The sequence below is a fragment of the Phocoena sinus genome, chromosome 7, assembly GCF_008692025.1.
Source record: "Phocoena sinus isolate mPhoSin1 chromosome 7, mPhoSin1.pri, whole genome shotgun sequence".
Taxonomy (NCBI): Eukaryota; Metazoa; Chordata; class Mammalia; order Artiodactyla; family Phocoenidae; genus Phocoena; species Phocoena sinus.
This window is the reverse complement of record NC_045769.1, coordinates 93,350,018-93,370,133: the sequence shown is the minus strand read 5'-3', so window position 1 is coordinate 93,370,133 and position 20,116 is coordinate 93,350,018. Positions and strand designations below refer to the sequence as shown.

The window sequence follows — 20,116 nt, the reverse complement described above, 5'->3', positions numbered from 1 at the left end:
AAATCCTATCAGCCTTCCATTCCTAGGAGACCATCCAGATATCTTCATGAAAGGTAAAAAAACAATGCTCATATACCACTGAAAATTACTATTCTGTGTGCAGTTTGGACACTGTTAGGCATCAATTGGATATATGTTGCACAAACGTCTGTTAAATTCTTCTCAGAACGAATTGTAGGATTAGCATGTATTGTAGGATTTCTCATTCTTGGCTTTGGGGCCTTTGTTAGTCAGAGGACTCCAAAATCTGACCAGCAGGGATATCCCTCTCTGGGGACTTTTTCTGTTGACAGAGGAAGTCTTAGAGCTCATGCACAGAAGCAGTTATCACCTGCCAGCAGGAGGTAAGAATTCTTCTGGGAGGTAGGGATGCAAGTAGGGCAATATTTCCTGTCATTCAAGCTCTATCATTCTGTCCCTGCTGTCTCATCTGATAAGCATTTGTGATGCACCATAGGGAAAAATATGGAGGCTCCCCATTATCCTTTCCTCCAGTCTTTCAATTAACACCTTCTCGTTTCTTCCACTTGCTCCTACAACGTTGCACACGTCACACTCACACAAACTCAAGCCACAACCCCAGCTGTGATGAAGATGGCCCTGCTCTATTTGAGCTTCAAGCAGAAAAGACCACCAGGAGGAAAAGACCGAGCCTTTTCAAACAGTGTGTGATGGTTCATTTTAATGGCTCTGAGTTTCCTGACCAGGTTCCAGAGCAGGTTATTTTCTCTTTAAGCATCTTTCATCTGTGAATAGAGATCCAGCAAAACCAATTTTCTACTTTGAAGTTATGTATGGGCTTTCTAAGTGATGGAGTACCATTAGATATCACATGCCACATTTCAGAAGACCTATTTTAGATTTCATTCAGAATCATTACACGTATTTGACATATCCTAGCCCTAAATTGTCCATTACCACACATTAACACATAATTGTCAAGTTACAGGTTTCAGACAAGCCACTTCTTTTTTTTTGGCTTGTTTTCTGTAGTTATATAATTTTCTTAGTTTCCAAAATAAAATTTACTTTATCATGATAAAAATGTTATATATATTTTAAAAATGTTATATATATTTGCAAAAAACTCCTCTTGTTTCACAGAATTCTGTAGGAAAATAATATCATAAAAATCACCAGAAATCTCACCAGCCTGAGGAAACCACTATTTACATGTTAGTTAGCAACATTCCAGACAGCTTTTTATACATATATATGTGGAAACATACCTACTCTTTTCCTTCTTAATACTTCCTAATACAAATAGACCTTTCTAAGAGTCCCTTTATTATTGATACAAAGCTACTCATTACATGAATGTTCCATTCTGTGGTAACCAACCTATGACTGACAGATGTGAAGGTGTTTATTAGAAATAGAACTCACAACAATTTTGTCCACTTTTAACTTTAGAATTTACCTCTAGAAGTACTGAGTGAGAGAACATGTATCTTTAAAATTTCACTAAATATTTCCAAATTGGCTTCTAGAAATGTTGTATCATTCTATTCTCTCAACATAGAAACATAGGACTGTGCCTATTCTTCACTCCTTTAGCTAATGCTAGGTCTAGTCAAGAATTTTAGTATTTGTCAGTCAAAATGGATAAGTGATAACTTGTTTTTCTACTTTATTTCTTTGATTGCTAGTATTTCTTAGTAAATTATATTTCTTTGTAAACACTGCCTCTCAAATGTTTTTGTCTATTTTTATAATAGCTTTTTGTCTTTCCCTATGTCAACTGAAAAAGTACAAAACCCAAGGGTTGAGAATTATGTTTTATTTGGCAGATTTTCTGAGTACTCAAGCTCTGGAGGCAACCTCTCAGATAGCTATGAAAGATTATAGTTGAAAACTTCCCTAACATGGGAAAGGAAATAGCCACCCAAGTCCACAAAGCACAGAGATTCCCAGGCAGGATAAACCCAAGAAGAAACATGCTGAGACACACAGTCAATCAAATTGACAAAAATTAAAGAAAAATTATTGAAAGCAACAAGAGAAAAATGACAAATGACATACAAGAGAACTCCCATAAGGTTAACAGCTGATTTCTCAGCAGAAACTCTACAAACCAGAAGGGGGTGGCATGATATATTTAAAGTGATGAAAGGGAAGAACCTAAACCAAGATTACTCTACCCGGCAAGGATCTCATTCAGATTCAACAGAGAAATCAAAAGCTTTACAAACAAGCAAAAGCTAAGAGAATTCAGCACCACCAAACCAGCTCTACAACAAATGCTAAAGGAACTGCTCTAAGTGGGAAACACAAGAGAAGAAAATGACCTACAAAAACAACCCAGAACAATTAAGAAAATGGTCATAGGAACATACATATCGATAATTACCTTAAACATGAATGGATTAAATACTCCAACCAAAAGACACAGGCTTACTGAATGGATACAGAAACAAGACCCATATATATATGCTGTCTACAAGAGACCCACTTCAGACCTAGGGACACATACAGACTGAAAGTGAGGGGATGGAAAAAAATATTCCATGCAAACGGAAATCAAAAGAAAGCTGGAGTAGCAATACTTATATCAGATAAAATAGACTTTAAAATAAAGAATGTTACAAGAGACAAGGAAAGACACTACATAATGATCAAGCAATCAATCCAAGAAGGAGATACAACAAATATAAATATATATGCACTCAACATAGGAGCATCTCAATACATAAGTCAACTGCTAACAGTTCTAAAAGAGGAAATCGACAGTAACACAATAATAGTGGGGGAATTTAACACCTCACTTACACCAATGGACAGACCATCCAAAGAGAAAATTAATAAGGAAACAGAACTTTAAATGACACAATAGACCAGATGGACTTAATTGATATTTATAGGACATTCCATCCAAAAACAGCAGATTACACTTTCTTCTCAAGTGCACACAGAACATTCCCCAGGATAAATCACATCCTGGGTCACAAATCAAGCCTCAGTAAATTTAAGAAAATTGAAATCGTATCAAACATCTTTTCTGACCACAACACTATGAGATTAGAAATCAATTACAGGGGGAAAAAAACGTAAAAACCACAAACACATGGAGGCTAAACAATACGTTACTAAATAACCAAGAGACCACTGAAGAAATCAAAGAAAAATCAGGAAATACCTAGAGACAAATGACAATGAAAACATGATGACCTAAAACCTATGGGATGAAGCAAAAGCAGTTCTAAGAGGGAAGTTTATAGTAATACAATCCTACCTCAAGAAGCAAGGAAACTTCTCAAGTAAACAATCTAACCTTACACCTAAAGGAACTAGAGAAAGAAGAACAAACAAAACCCAAAGTTAATAGAAGGAAAGAAATCATAAAGATCAGAGCAGAAATAAATGAAATAGAAACAAAGGAAACAATAGCAAAGATCAGTAAAACTAAAAGCTGGTTCTTTGAGAAGATAAACAAAATTGATAACCCATTAGCCAGATTCATCAAGAAAAAGAGGGAGAGGACTCAAATCGGTAAAATTAGAAATGAAAAAGGAGAAGTTACAACAGACACCGCAGAAATACAGAGCATCCTAAGAGACTATGACAAGTAACTCTATGCCAAAAAAAATGGACAACCTGGAAGAAAGACAAATTCTTAGAAAGGTATAACCTTCCAAGACTGAACCAGGAAGAAATAGAAAATATGAATAGACCAATCACAAACACTGAAATTGAAACTGTGATTAAAAATCTTCCAACAAACAAAAGTCCTAGACCAGATGGCTTCACAGGTGAATTCTATCAAACACTTAGAGAAAAGCTAACTCCCATCTTTTTCAAACTCTTGCAAAAAATTGCAGAGGAGGGAACTCCCAAACTCATTCTATGAGGCCACCATCACTCTGATACCAAAACCAGACAAAAATACTACAAAAAAAGAAAATTACAGACGAATATTACTGATGAATATAGATGCAAAAATCCCCAACAAAATAATAGCAAACAGAATCCAACAACACATTAAAAGGGTCATATACCATGATCAAGTGGGATTTATCCCAGGGATCAAAGGATTCTTCAATATATGCAAATCAATCAATATGATACACCATATTAACAAATTGAGGAATAAAAACCAAATGATCATCTCAATAGATGCAGAAAAAGCTTTTGACAAAATTCAACACCCATTTATGATAAAAACTCTCCAGAAAGTGGGCATAGAGGGAACCTACCTCAACATAATAAAGGCCATATATGACAAACCCTACAGCAAACATCACTCTCAACAGTGAAAAACTGAAAGCATTTCCTCTAAGCTCATGAACGAGACAAGGATATCAACTCTCTCCACTATTATTCAACATAGTTTTGCAAGTCCTAGCCATGGCAGTCAGAGAAGAAAAAGAAATAAAAGGAATACAAACTGGAAAAGAAGAAGTAAAACTGTCACTGTTTGCAGATGACACGATACTATACATAGAGAATCCTAAACATGCCACCAGAAAACTACTAGAGCTAATCAATGAATTTGGTAAAGTTGCAGGATACAAAATTAATGCACAGAAATCTATTGCATTCCTATACACTAATGATGAAAAATCTGAAAGAGGAATTAAGGAAACACTCCCATTTACCACTGCAACAAAAAGAGTAAAGTACCTAAGAATAAACCTACCTAGGGAGAGAAAAGACCTGTATGCAGAAAACTATAAGACACTGATGAAAGAAATTAAAGATGATACCAACAGATGGAGAGATATACCATGTTCTTGTATTGGAAGGCTCAGTATTATGAAAATGACTATACTACGCTAAGCATTCTACAGATTCAAGGCAATCCCTATCAAATTACCAATGGAATTTTTTACAGAACTAGAACAAAAAAATCTTAAAATTTGTATGGAGACACAAAAGCCCCCGAATAGCCAGAGCAGTCTTGAGGGAAAAAAACAGAGCTAGAGGAATCAGATTCTCTGACTTCAGACTATACTACAAAGCTACATTAATCAAGACAATATGGTACTGGCACAAAAACAGAAATATAGATCAATGAAAAAGGATAGAAAGCCCAGAGATAAACCCATGCACCTATGGTCAACTAATCTATGACAAAGGAGGCAAGGATATACAATGGAGAAAAGACAGTCTCTTCAAGTGGTGCTGGGAAAACTGGACAGCTTCATGTAAAAGAATGAAATTAGAAAACTCCCTAACACCATACACAAAAATGAACTCAAAATGGATTAGAGACCTAAATGTAAGACCGGACACTATAAAAGTCTTAGAGGAAAACTTAGGATGAACACTCTTTGACATAAATCACAGCAAGATTTTTTTTTTTAGCAAGATCTTCTTTGATCCACCTCCTAGAGTAATGAAAATAAAAACAAAAATAAACAAATGGGACCTAATGAAATTTAAAAGCTTTTGCACAGCAAAGGAAACTGCAAACAAGACAAAAAGACAACCCTCAGAATGGGAGAAAATATTTGCAAACCAATCATCGGACAAAGGATTAATCTCCAAAATATATAAACAGCTCATGCAGCTCAATATTAAAAAAACAAACAACCCAATCCAAAAATGGGCAGAAGACCTAAATTGACATTTCTCCAAAGAAGGCATACAGAGGGCCAAGAAGCACATGAAAAGCTGCTCAACATCACTAATTATTAGAGAAATGCAAATCAAAACTACAATAAGGTATCACCTCACACCCGTTAGAATGGGCATCATCAGAAAATCTACAAACAATAAATGCTGGAGAGGTTGTGGAGAAAAGGGAACCCTCTTGCACTGCTGGTGGGAATGTAAATTGATACAGCCACTATGGAGGATAGTATGGAGGTTCCTTAAAGAACTGAAAATAGAATTGCCATATGATTCAGCAATCCCTCTACTGGACATATACCCAGAGAAAACCATAATTCAAAAAGTCATGTACCACAATGATCGCTGCAGCATTATTTACAGTAGTCAGGTCATGGAAGCAACCTAAATGCCCATCAACAGATGAATGGATAAAGAAGATGTGGTACATATATACAATGGAATATTACTCAGCCTTAAAAAGGACCGAAATTGGGTCATTTGTAGAGATGTGGATGGATCTAGAGACTGTCGTACAGAGTGAAGTAAGTCAGAAAGAGAACAACAAATATCGTATATTAACGCATATATGTGGAACCTAGAAAAATGTTACAGATGAACCGGTTTGCAGGGCAGAAATAGAGACACATGTGTAGAGAACAAACATGCGGACACCAAGGGGGGAAAGCGGCAGGGGGGGTGGGGATGCTGGTGTGATGAATTGGGTGATTGGGATTGACATATACACTGATGTGTATAAAATAGATGACTAATAAGAACCTGCTGTATAAAAAAGTAAATTAAAGTAAATTTTAAAAAAACATAATATCTGTGGAGCACAATAAAGTGAAATGCAATGAGTTATGCCTGCCTGTAATTAAATTTCATAAATGCATATGTAATAAATTTACATATAAAATAAATTATGTGTATATAATAAGCATGTGTGTATGTATATATAAATATATATGTGTATATGTCTATCTGTCTATCTATGTCAGGATGGGCCAGAAATGCTTAAAAAAAATAAGAAGTATTGATCCTAGGTTACATGTAGTATTTCCTGATTAAGTTCTAAATAATCAATATTAATTACATCCTATAGTTACATCATATTTTTTATCTTTTATAAACTTCATTAGTTGAGATTGTTTTACTTATTATAACAGAAAATATAACAAACTATGCTAATTATAAAAAAGGAATTTATTGTCTCACATAGTTGAAAACTAGAATCTAGATCTTGTGTCAAGCATGAGTGAATCTGAGGAATCAAATGATGTCATCAGGACTTGAGTTTTCTCTTACATTCTCTGGCTGCCCCGAGCCATGAGGAAGTACCTCTCTGGTTCAGACTTAATAACCATAGGACAGTGAGAACTTTGCCTTTCCAAAGAATGCAGCAAATTGAGGCTTAATGCCCTGATTTGGGGTCATGTCTTCAAACCAATCACCATTACTTTCCTATGTCAGCCCTAAGACTGGTACCCACGCCAGGAGGTGTGAGATGGGGTTGAGTATCACAAACACATTTACTAAAAGCTAGCCCCGCTCCGAGGAAAAAGCAGGCTGCTGACAGAATAGGATGGAGGGGAGTGTACGCTGGGTGACAGTAACTTTGGAAAGCCATGGTCCTACATCATTTCTCTATCCCTTTCTGGTGGAAGCAGGGTAGAATTTGGAATCTAATTATGTGAATTTGAACTTTGTCTCTACAGTTAGTAGCTGTGTAACCTTGATTTTAACCCTCTATCCCCCCGTCCCTCAGTTTGCCCATCTCTAAAATGGGAAGAGTTTCTCTCAAAGGATGTTATGAATATTGAATTGCATCAAATTTGGAAAGGTGTCATGTTCAGCAAAACTAGGAATAAGACTCATTAAGCAAGATTTTGGAATGGAAGTTGCCTTTCTGTCTTACTCTTTCTGACCCTAAAACCTTTACTCTGTTAGAGTATAATACCTCCTACAAGGTATCTCTCTCTACTCTATAATCACATGAAGAACAGAGTGTTCTTAAACTTGGGGCTTTTTGAAGCAAAAAAAACCAAAAACAAACAAAAAATCCGCTTTGTTAAAGTGACTACTCTGTAGGTGTATATTTCTTTTTTTTTTTTTTGAATTTTATTTTTTTATACAGCTGGATCTTACTAGTTGTATATGTGTATATTTCTGTGAAGCACTTGTAGTGTGTCCTGAGAGCCAGCTCATCCTCACTAAGGTGCTGAGCGTAATGTGTCTCACATTGGGTTTTGGAGACGTTCCTTTCTGTACTCTTCTTCCATGTCTTTGGGAGTGCTGTTAGGTCTCCTTCATTTTATTGCAAATGACCTGTTTCGTGATGTCCGCCTCCAGCTTCAAGGTTCTTACTACTCTCTTCAGAGGGGTGCTAGTCTTGTTTTTCTCATATACAGAGTACTTATTCACTGTGCCCTCGTTCAAAGCTTAGGGAATGAGTGCTCATCTGTTCATTTCCCTGGAAGATTTTTCTTGCCTCCAGTGTTCTCTGCCAGCTGCTGACTTCCTTTTCCATATGATAATGAACACGGCTGCATGTTGCTACCTACAGCTATAATTCTCACCTGAGGACGATGTATCTATGTTCACCTGCCACTTGGTCTGTGATGGCCACAGAGGAGTGCTTTAGAATGCTCTTGACTGAAAGAATTACTTCTCATTAGGAATCCCTCAGTGACACTTTCTGTATCTTAGTATCTGCATGCTCAAGTCTGTTTAATCTAGGTAATTGCTGTTTAATCGCTTCATGTTCAATATTGTGTGGACTGCAAAAGCACTTTATAAAGTGCAAAGCACTACAAAGATGTCCTCATTACTCTCACTGCCATTTTTTCAACTTATTTAACAGTTTGGATTATTCATCAGACACTATGGTGGAGACTTCTAGTTGTCTACACAGTTTTAATTCTCTCCTTTTCCCCTAATAACAGATTTTGATGTTTTTAGTGGTGCCCAGCTTTCAAAAAAATCATTGCTTCCCAGGCTTCCTCAAGGAAGCTTCAAAGCTAGAGTTAGCAAGTAAATGATAAGCAGAAATTACTGGGTAGGGCTTCTGGGAAATATTCTTAAATGGGGCTGACTCAGCTTGCCACTCAGCTTGTTCTGGCCTAGCTTGTAGATGAGACTGTTGGAGCTCCAGCTGCCATCTTGTGCCCTTGAGGATGGTAGGCATGCACCAAGGATTATAGAGCACAAAGACAGAAAGAGCCTAGGGGAGCTTCTCTAGCAATCTTGGACCACTTATCACTGGATTCGTTTTATATGAGAGAATAAAATTGGAAGAGAATTTAATGTGTTCAAATCACGATAGCTGGATTTCTGTTATTTGCAGCTGAATATAATTCCTAACTGATAGACTCCCATATAGACCTTCCCTTTTTGTTTGTTCTTGTCATATGCATATGATCTCATACAAGTCTAAATATAATTATGTTACATTGTAGCCCATCATATATTTTTCTATATGTATCGGTGTATTTTGTTACATAGTACGGTGCTGTTAAATATTTTTAGCTTACTGTACAATACTTACAGTAGGAAAAGAATGTGCCCTTTTCCTCCAAAAAGAATCATCCAAGTTTATTGGAAAGTATAACTATTTTGAAATCATGTAACTTCATTAATGTTTATCAGTCTTTGATTAAGGGAAAAACATTAGATGAAGAATTTGTCCTTCATTTTGAGTTCATCTCTATATATTTAGGCCATTGGTTTAGAGCATTGTGTCTCTTAGAGGCTAAATTCTGTACAGTGTAGAAAAGGAAAAGTTTCTTATTTGTCCTTGAGTAGCCTCGACCTAAATGGTAAGCAACACATTTATTGAAGAGGATAAATCTAGAACAAGTATCTTTTGAATGAATGGATTAATTAATAATTGAGTTTGTGTGCTTTGTACTTTGTATATAAAGATATGCATATACATTCTGAGCTATTATAGGAGAAGTATTTTGTTTGTGCTACTGAATCCATGTATTCTTATCTGATCATAAGGTGTGAGAAAGAAAGAGGTGAGATACTGAATAAAATTGACACCCCAGATGTGAAAGATACCCATATTCCTAGCTTCTTCAGTCTGGCACGTCAACAACTGAGCCAACCAATTACAGACACCTTAAGAGTGAAGCAGTATGGCAATGCATAAAGTGGATTCTTCTGGAGTGAGGTGTATGTGAAGTGGCTGGCAATAGGAAAATCCAGCCCACAAGGGCGTTCAAATCTACACTCAGGGATGGTGAGCGTCACTTTTAGCAACCACCAAGAAATACAGATATACCAACCACATAGTCCAGGCTGAATTTCATGGAGTATAAATTCTTGTCCAGTCTAAGCACAGTCTGTTCATAATAATTAACTCCTGTGCCTTTTGAGCAGAAAAGCAGGGTCAGCTATACAGTGAGATGCATTGGCTTTATTTCTGTTTGTCATAATGATTCATTGAGACATTATGGAGAAGCAGATGCTTTTTCTGCACTCCAGGCTTCTGCATTGTGGCTGCCTATGCGTTGCCATTACTCCTCGTATGTTGAATTAAGCAGGGCTTTGAGGTTGTAGAGCATTAAGGTTGTCAAGTGTTAATAACAGTGGAAATATAATTTTGAAACTTTAAAAAGTCATTTGCTCATTCCAAAACCCAGTTCCCTTTTCCTCCCTGGTGTGGCATCATCATTTCAACCCTAATCTTGATTTTGAGTAGATGCTTTTATAAAGGTGCAAATCGCTGGACTGGAAGTTCCTGTGAAAACGTTAATTCCAGTCCCAGATCAATCACCTTCTCTTGTCAAAGACAGGTGATAACACTTTCCCAGTAGAGATATTATGATGATCAATACGCAATTACAGGAGGAGAGCGTGTAGCAGGGAGCCTGGCGTGTAGTAATAATAATAACTAATTAAAGTGACTTTTCAGCTCTAACTATATGGATTGCTGTATTTAGTACCTAGGAAATCCTGTTAGGTGGGTACTATTTTTGTACCCACTTTATGTTTGAGGAAACTAAATCTCAAGAGAAGTTAACTGCCAGGCTCATTCCTTAAGGAAGTGTGGAAGCGGGATTCAATCTCGTGCAGTTGTACTCCAGAGCTGGCATCCTGAACTGTGCTCTTTTTCATGAGTGTTAGCTGGTAAATCTTTGACTAAAGCTGATAAAGAAAATCACTTAGACCTTGAGTTGAGATGTCATCAGACATTACCCATGGTCTTAGGAATGGTTGTGATAAATTTAGATGGATATAAGAAATTTCCAAGAATAGCCTCTGATCCATTCTGATTTCCAGACTTGGAACATCTCTGTATGTCACAGCGCTTCACCTTGTTGTCTTGAAGGTACAGAAACCTAGTCATAGCTGGTGTGGGAGTTGGACACGGAGGAGAGGATGTTTTGTTACCTCTATCACAAAACACATCAATAATATTGGCTGACACTCAACTTCTGTAGAGGAGAGTCATTCCAAAGCTCCTGCTGAAAGGGCAGCCCTTACCCAGCCACTGTTGTTACAATTTGGCTTCACATTCCCAGCTCCTGGATAAAGCTCATTGACCTAAGCCAGTTAACGCATAATTATACACATAGTTTAGTGGACTCTCAAGGAATGTGATGATAAAGAAGCTGAAAAGGCCATGATGGCTCATGTTCAATATGAAATTTTGAATGGGAAAAACTGTGTGTGAGCAGAAACCATGGGATTAAAAATAATGTACAAAATAGAAGAGCAAATCAATCAATCAATAAAACAGAGCAGGGCTTCCCTGGTGGCGCAGTGGTTGAGAGTCCGCCTGCCAATGCAGGGGACACGGGTTCGTGCCCCAGTCCGGGAAGACCCCACATGCCGCGGAGCGGCTGGGCCCATGAGCCATGGCCGCTGAGCCTGTGCGTCCGGAGCCTGTGCTCTGCAGCAGAAGAGGCCACAACAATGAGAGGCCCGCGTAACCCCCCCCAAAAAAAATAAAAAATAAAAAAATAATAAAACAGAGCAGAGCTGACAGAGAGAGTAGAGTGGAGCAAATATTAACGTAGAGGTAGAGATGGCATAATAGAAACACCGTCCAGCCCATGAGCAAGGGAACAAGTAGCTTAACCTTCTAGTTGCTGTGGACCCTAGTGTCTTTCTCACACTGGGAGCTTGGTGTTCAAAGTGTCTGCTTGTATTCCCATGAAGTCTTCCTCTTTTCTTGCCTGACAGAATAACCTGCCAGCACTCTCCCACTCTCCACTGAAATATTGTAAGTACCTCTCATTTTCAGTCAAAACAATGAAAGCGTCTTTTCTTTACTGACTATGCTGGAAGGTAGCGTGTGGCATTAAGGAAAGAATTTTGGCTACACAGAGCTCTGGGCTGGAATCTCTGCTCTGACACTTATTAGCTACTGAGGGAGTGAAGGAAGCTGTTTTGATGAAGTAGTAGTGACTAAGTGACTGAGTGTTTCATCTCTTGCTTATATGAATGAATTTGACTGGAAACTTGATGACAAATTGGTCTCCAAGCCACATTGGAAACAAACTGCAGTGAATTGGTAATTTTTAAAGATATTAATTCCATAAATTTCACAGATGAATATTCATCATTTGACATAAGAAAATTTAGGAAGATGAATGAGATTGTTTTTGACAAGAATAAAGGGTCCAGTCCTGGCAAAGCAAAATGCTGCAGTAGTGTCAGCAGTAATGCCTTTCATTTATTTCCATGTTTTCCCGAGGTCATAATCATTTTGCAAGTGAATTTTAAATAGGAAAATACATCACTCTTTGAGGCTCACAGCAATGAGTGACCCAAAGAGATATCATCATTTTAGACTTCGGTTATCTTTACCCCTGTTGTCAAAACTCTTAGGGATGTAATGTGTTTCAGAAGTAACAGTGAGAGGTTACACTGGGAAGTTGACACATAGTGCTATTTTTCTTTCACTTGTCACACCGTTTTGCAATTTGTAATTACTTCTCTGTGTCCTAAACACCCTAAGGCAGAGATCAAACCCTTTAACATCTATAGCCCTGAAGCCTTGAGTAGCTGGACACACAATTGGTGCTCAATAAATGTTTGTACATTTAATGGACAAAAATATAAGCTAATGATGTTATATCCCATCCTTAATGAGTTATGTGTGCGGGGTTTTATTTACAATGCTAGAATTAATATTCCTGTGGAGAAAAATGTAGTCAGCCAATAATGAAATCTATCATGTTTATTCCATTCAATGAGAAATTACTAAATATTTTAGAACCCACTCTTTCATTGCTTTGGATTTTATTAGACACCTTTTGAAATAACCAAAAAAGAAAATCACCTCTATAGTTCCTACCCTCAAAGTGGTTATAGTTAATAAGGAACTAAATGACATGATTTCTAACAGACATACTTTTTGGAGGGATTGCGACTTACTCATTGATTCTTAAAGCAAAGTTTTTCTCCCTTTGTTAAGAGTGGACAATTTAAGAAAACAAATGTGTATTCCTGTAGAAAAATAAAAATTCAAAAATTATTGTTTTGTATAAACCAAGGGAAATACTAATAAAATCAACAGTATAAAAACAGAAGGGGATTAGTTCAAAGAAAGAACCAAGAAGACAAATTAAAATGGAGTCCGAGCAAAAGCAAAGCTCCATATGACTGACCCTTTTCTGAGGAGCTTTCTCCCAGGAGGAAGAAAGCCTGAGACCTGAGTCAACTTGATCAATACAGGCTTCTTCCTTATGAAGAGAGGTCAGCCAACTCCATTTCATAGTTAACTGCATCAACTGGTTGCTTGGTTTTTATTATATGATATGACAGATTTACTCAGATTCAGTTGTTTTTATTTCTAATCCAGTCTGCAATTTTGCCATAGGTTTTGGCATTAAGTGGGGAGATCTGTTAGGGATTTTGTTGCTGTAGAAAGAAGTAGTCACTAGACAAGCAGTTGCAGGTTAATGAGAAGTCATCTCTGATTTCTAGCTGTCTTCCCCACCTCCTCTTTTTTAAAAGAATGCTGGACTTAGACAGGAAGTCCACACCTGGAGCAGGGAGAAGGAAATCTCTAAACCGAAGAGAAAGCAAGCAGTTAACCTGTACTTTGGCTTGCTTTTTGTTCATGGCTCTTTTTTTTCTTAATTTCTCTTTTTTTTTTTTTTGTAAAAAAGCAAGGGCAGGAGTGAAATCAGGTTGAAAATCCCTGTGCCCAACAAAATGATTTTTCAGAAGGAAACCTGTTGATGGGGTTTGCCGGACCTGCACTAGTTTTTTTCATGCATTAGTTGCCTGATGATGGTGGAATTACATATCCTTCATCAGTTTCATGATCTTTAACATGAGGAGACACAATTTCAGATGATTGCTTCAGAGCTTAATGAGATTATCTGCAAAAAAATATTTAGTGCAGTGTCTGGCACTGAACACATGTTAGCTAAGCTTAATATCTGTAAAATGGGAATAATACCTATTTCTTATGTTTGATAGAATGAGATGCAATAACTGTATTTGGAAGGATGTTTTTGGCTGCCAACTCTCTTCAAATTCTCCTACTACCCAGATGTCGAGATTTGTGTCTGCTTCATTTTTTTTTCTGATTGTCTTGACTCTGTTCATTGCAGCCTTCATTTAGTGGCTTCTACATGCTATACAATTCTAGACGTAACATCCGTATGTTGCCACGACATCCAGAGGAGAGGAAACATATCTTTCCAGGGTCCTCTCTTAAGTGAGAGGGAGCATTTTCCCTAGAAGCCCTTGGAAATTTCCTCGTGTATCACTGACTTGGTTTGGGTTGCAAGCCCATTCCAGAACCAATCTTATTAATAAGGGAATATCAAGAATGGATTTGCTTGAGTTCTTGATCCAATCAGTAGTTCCAGAAGTATTACCTTTAGCCTCTTCAAGCCTAGCTTTGGCACTGGTGAGGGCCTTAACTCCTATGGAGTCACGTGGTCATAGTGGTGGGGAGTAGATACTCAAAGGAAAATGAGGGTTCCATCAGGAAGAGAAGGGGAAGAGTGAATACGTAATGCGTAAACATCAAACAGCATTTCAACAATATGTGAACATGCTTCATCTTTGCCAGGCATGTAGTTGCTCAGTGTGCACTTAACCAGTGAAACTTCATAGCAGATTATACAAGGCACCTTAGATTCCTAAAAGTGGTAGGCAAATGATTGACAGGGAACGGTACTCTATTATTATTATTTTTTAATCACGATATCCACCCAAAATCATGCCTGCAGGTTCTCCCGTACTGCCCTTCTTAGTAAGAAAAGTTGTCAGTCCAAGGCATTGATTTCAGGCCTATGAAATGCAGAGCTGTTTGGAGATATCAAAATAAATAGAAGACACGGGAATGAACTTTCTTTGGAAACAAAATACTTGTTGAAACTAGATGTACACAGGGGAAAATGACTTGAGTCTTCACAAAATAGCAAGTAAACCAGCACAAATCAATATAAGGATGTCACAAGAATGCACCCCCCGCCCGTGATATATGCAGTTGAAAAATAGTAGTTTCAAAGGCTGTTTGTCAACCTGTTAGCTTGTATGTCTATATGTGTCCTTTTGCTTTGTAAACACTAGACTTTCTGAGAGTGTAAGCTGGAGAGCAAATTCCTACACACAGCAGGGATGCTGAAATGTGTTTTGTGATAAATGTTCACGTATGAATATAACAAGCGCATAAAATCTCTCTGTGGGTCAATGCTAGAACACTTAAGTTGTTGATTCTTTCCTGGAAAACACATTTATCCACACATTTAGTGGTTTTACTTCTACTTGACTAAGTCATCCTTCCTTCCTTTAGTGGCTAGTGAGTTATTTGTCATTTCCAAATGAAAGCTGAGTCTACTTTTTGCAGGATTTGCCTGTCTCCCACTGAGGTTCCTGTTTCATTTTATGTATGTATTTTAATGTTTGCTCTTACTTTACCTTTCTTTCTTTATATTTTTGGCCGCACCAGGCGGCATGTGGGATCTTAGTTCCCTGGCCAGGGATCGAACCTGTGCCCCCTGCCTTGGGAGTGCAGAGTCTTAACCACTGGACCACCAGGGAAGTCTGAGGTCCCTGTTTTAAAGAGCGGGCAAGCATTAGAGAGAGCTGGGCAATCTGGCCAGGCAAGGGTCTGGCCAGGCCAGGCCACTGCCAAGCCTGAGACATTCAGTGACACAGGCTGAATACTGTGGACCTTATTTTTTTTTAATTAATTTTATAGAAGTATAGTTGCTTTACAGTGTTGTGTCAATTTCTGCTGTGCAGCAAAGTGATTCAGTTATACATACTTTTTCATACTCTTTTCCAGTATGGTTTATCACAGGATATTGAATATAGTTCCCTGTGCTACACAGCAGGACCTTGCTGTGTATCCAAGTGGACCTCCTTATTGATCTTGCCCAAGAGTGTTGGTCCCTACCAACTAGCCAGTGGATTCAGGATTTAACTGGTTAGTTTTGATTTGTTAGTATTAGAAGTACTTCATTATAGTGATTTTTCTTTTCTTTTTAACTTATCATATGATACCAAGGAGGGGAAACTCACATTGTCTTACTATGATTAGTTAATCTGACCTCTGGCTGATGCTTTTCCAATAATGCCTTTCTCCTCTTCTTTCTATTGACCCTCCTCCTTCTCCATTTGCTCTTCTTCTTCACAACCTCTAGTCTCCTCCATTTCTCCTTCCCTTCTACCTATCCTCTTCTCTTCTTACGTTTCTTTACTCCCTTTGTACTTCCTCCCTCCATCTCCTTCCTTTCTCCTCTACCTTTCTCCCTCATTAAATATTTATTGCAAGCTTATTGTAGATAGATCAATAAACATGAGACCATGATTTATAGCGTGTAATTTTAAGTGAGCTCTGACTTTGAAATATGTAGAGCTCAATACAGTAAAAAGATGTTTTCCAGCAACAGTTTCAGAATTGTTAGATTGAAAATAATTCGAATTTCTAGTCCTAAACATGTATTTCTTTATAGCACAATAGCTAAACAGCATTATTTATTTTAAATAAAAGCTGTCAGATTTTACAGATGTGGCCTTCGGAGTTTCCCCAATTATTCTTCAGGGACCTTTTTGTGAAAGGTAGGCTGACATTTTGAAAAGCACATAGTCCAAGTTGACATTTTTCCTCAGCTGGATGAATTTTCAAGACAACACTAAGGCAAAAAGTTACAAAGTTCTTGCAATGTCTTTCCCGTATTCATACGGGGATTCTTGCTTTCTAGTTAGCTATTTAGAAATAATTGGCATTTTTCACTGCTTCCTCTTTATAAGTGGGACATGCTTCTATGAGATTTGACATCTTATTCTTAGAAAAACATGTATGGATCTAATCAATTAGATAAAGAAAACACATAATTTTAGAAAATACAACTGAAAAAATATCTAATTTTTTCCACTGAATTTATTTTACCCCATAAGAGTTTCTCTACTAAAAATTATACAGAAAAATGTTCACGAACAAATACAGTAGGCAGTTTCCAGTAGCAACAGGTTGTCCCCTTACTCTAAGGCTTGATTTTATTGAATTTCATGGAGAACACTTCTGAAATTTCATTAAAAAAATTCAGTGTTAAACAGGACACTGTTAATTATCCCATTAAAAAATTATCCCATTATTTTTATTTTACTAGGACAAACAAAACCAAAATCTTTTTTATTATCAATCTAAAATGTGAACGAAGGAAACAGAAAAGATACAAATGAACTTATTTACAAAACAGAAATAGACCCACAGACATAGAAAACAAATTTTTGCTTACCAAAGGGCAAGGGTGGGGAGGGATAAGTTAGGAGTTTGGGATTAACATATACACACTACTGTATATAAAATAAATAACAATAAAGACCTACTGTATAGCACAGGGAACTATACTGAATATTTTATAATAACCTATAAGGGAAAGGAATGTAAAAAAGAACATATATATATATAACTGAATCACTGTGCTGTACACCTGAAACAAACACAACATTGTAAATCAACTATACTTCAATAAGAAAAAAGAAAGAAAACATCGTAGCAGAATATATACTAGCAGTGATTACGTTTCTTCCTTTGAAAGGAGGCATTCGAAAGTTACTGTCCAGGGATGCCTGAGTAGTTTTCCTGTTCTCCAACATACCTTCCCAAATCCTCTTCACACAGAAAGGTTTAGTGAGCCATAGAATGAGTTAGGTGTTCACATAATCAATCATATGTATCCAAGAACTAAAGAAACCAAGGGCATCAATTCACCGTAAGTTGCCCAGAGTAATATTGGGAGGGTCTGTGCGGTTGAGGAAACAGTTATACAAGTGGAGAAGAAGGTAGCCCATGCTGCCAGTTTAGAGGTCATCCTGGACATCTCTCCCCCTTCACCTCCAGCCCAGCACCAAGTTCTCACACATCTACCTTCTAAGAGCTCCCTGTCTCCACCACCACTATTCAGAGTAGCATTTCAATCCATGCTCTCCTCTGCTGCCCAGGTGGTGTCTTAAATGATACCATTTGCTTGCTTAGTACCTTTCAGTGGGCTTCCTTGGTGGCACAGTGGTTGAGAGTCTGCCTGCCGATGCAGGGGACACGGGTTCGTGCCCCGGTCCGGGAGGATCCCACATGCCACGGAGCGGCTGGGCCCGTGAGCCATGGCCGCTGAGCCTGCGCGTCCGGAGCCTGTTGCTCCGCAAGGGGAGAGGCCCGCGTACCAAAAAAAAAAAAACAAAAAACACCTCAGACTCCGTGCTCTAGCCACACCAGTCCCCTCTCAGATCCTAGGACAGATATTGCTCTCTTCCACTTCCAGTCCTTTGCAGACCTCTCCTTTCTTTCTGAGATCCTCTCCTCAGCTGGTGAAAACTTCTCTGTCCCCTAGACTGCTAACATCTTTCTATGATGCCTCATGTCTTCTAGCACTTACTACAAAGCACTTACTTTGGTCAACTTACATAATCATTCATAGACTCAGTTTCCAACAGGGCTAATAATGTGACACATGGTGATGGTAAAGATTAAATTAGATAATGTCTCAATAAAATTACTGCCAGGAATGTCATGCCATTACTATTATGCATTGCTATTATATTTAGCTCTATGTTAATATTGCATTAATCAACATTCTAATTTCCCTTAAGGGCAATTTATAGCAAGCTAGCCAAATTGCATGGTTAGAATGATGCTAAAAATGCAGTCTTTTATTGGTATTTCTTTGAAGTTCTTTTGAGCCATCAGACATTAGGAATTGAACATTATTTCTGGATCTCTTTTCTTTAGTTGTCTAGGCTATAAAAATTCTAGGTTATAGATTTTGTCTACTTTTTTCTAGTTGTCTGTGCTATAAACTTTTGGATTTTGTTAACATCTGGATCTCTTTTAACTGGCTTTCTTTCGTCATTGGAATGTCTCTGTAGTGTCTTTCTTCAGCATGTAACCACTCAGAGTCTCATGAATGTTGGCATAACAAGCACGCAATGGAGAGCCAATATTGAAAGAAAAAAATAATAATGATAAAATGACAACCTTTTCAGGATGCAATTTCCTAAAAGGGATAAGAAACAAAAATCTTTAATACAAATACATTTATTTTCCAGTTGCAACTTCTTGAAATTCAGGAAAATTTAGGGAAGATATGTAAAAATAGTAGTACTTTAATCAGTACATTCTGAGAATTTTCAGGGATTCTCACCTGACTAAAGTAAATCTTGTGTTTTCTTGCTTCTGAGCAGTTCTACACGACTAAATAGCTTCTGTACCTAATCCATCAATCAGTCACTCTTGATTATGTTACTCAGCCTGTACCTGGACTGTGCCAGCCACCATGGAAGACATAAAAGACATATAGCTCTTGCACATAAAGAAGATATTGCCTGTTGGGAAAATAAGATCTGCATGTGGATTAAAAAGAGAGCCAGAAAGAAGATGAAATGCAAAATTTTATAGCATAGACAACTAACTAGATAAAAGAGAATCCCAAGGAGCCTCCTTTTAACCTTTGGTAAGAAAGGTGGCTTTCCTTGGATAGCTAAAGATACTTAATTTCCTTCTGATTTCCCAGGTACTCTCTCTATACTTCCTCTCCTTAATTCTGCACTTTGGACCACTTATCATCCTTTATTATCCCTGATCCCCTTAGTCTCCCTGGTATCCTTCCATATCATCCCTGGTCTCCTTCTTCTGCGTGATTCCAGTGTCACAGTAGCCTGTATCAGGACATGCCTAGTGATTATGGCGCGAAGCAGCGAAGAGAGGGTAGGATGGAAAAGCTCTCTCTCAATACGATTTTTCTTAATCCATACCGCAACCCATTCTTCAGTATGAATCTGAACTAGGAGTCAGCAGACTTTTTCTGTGAAGCTCCAGAGGGTTGATATTTTTGGTTTTGTGGACCGTATGATGTCTCTCCTAACTACTCAACTTTGCTATTAAACAAAGAAACAACCATAGATGATGTGTGGACATATGGGTGTGGCTGCAATCCAGTCAAACTTTATTTCTTCCTTTTAAAGAAATTTTATTGAAGGTTAGTTGATCTACAGTGTTTTGTTCATTTCTGCTTTCCAGCAAAGTGATTCAGTTATATGTATATATATACTTTTTCATATTTTTTCCATTATAGTTTATTACAAG

At 37.6% G+C, this 20,116-nt stretch overlaps 1 protein-coding gene and 1 non-coding gene across 2 annotated transcripts in view; one reads left to right on the top strand and one right to left on the bottom strand.

Moving 5' to 3' along the window:
• The window catches only part of THSD7B (thrombospondin type 1 domain containing 7B), a 900,946-nt gene that overhangs the window by 562,890 nt on the left and 317,940 nt on the right, over positions 1 to 20,116 (top strand). The window lies entirely within an intron of this gene.
• On the bottom strand, positions 15,498 to 15,570 carry TRNAG-CCC. Its single transcript has one exon. It is a non-coding gene; the product is annotated as a tRNA-Gly (tRNA).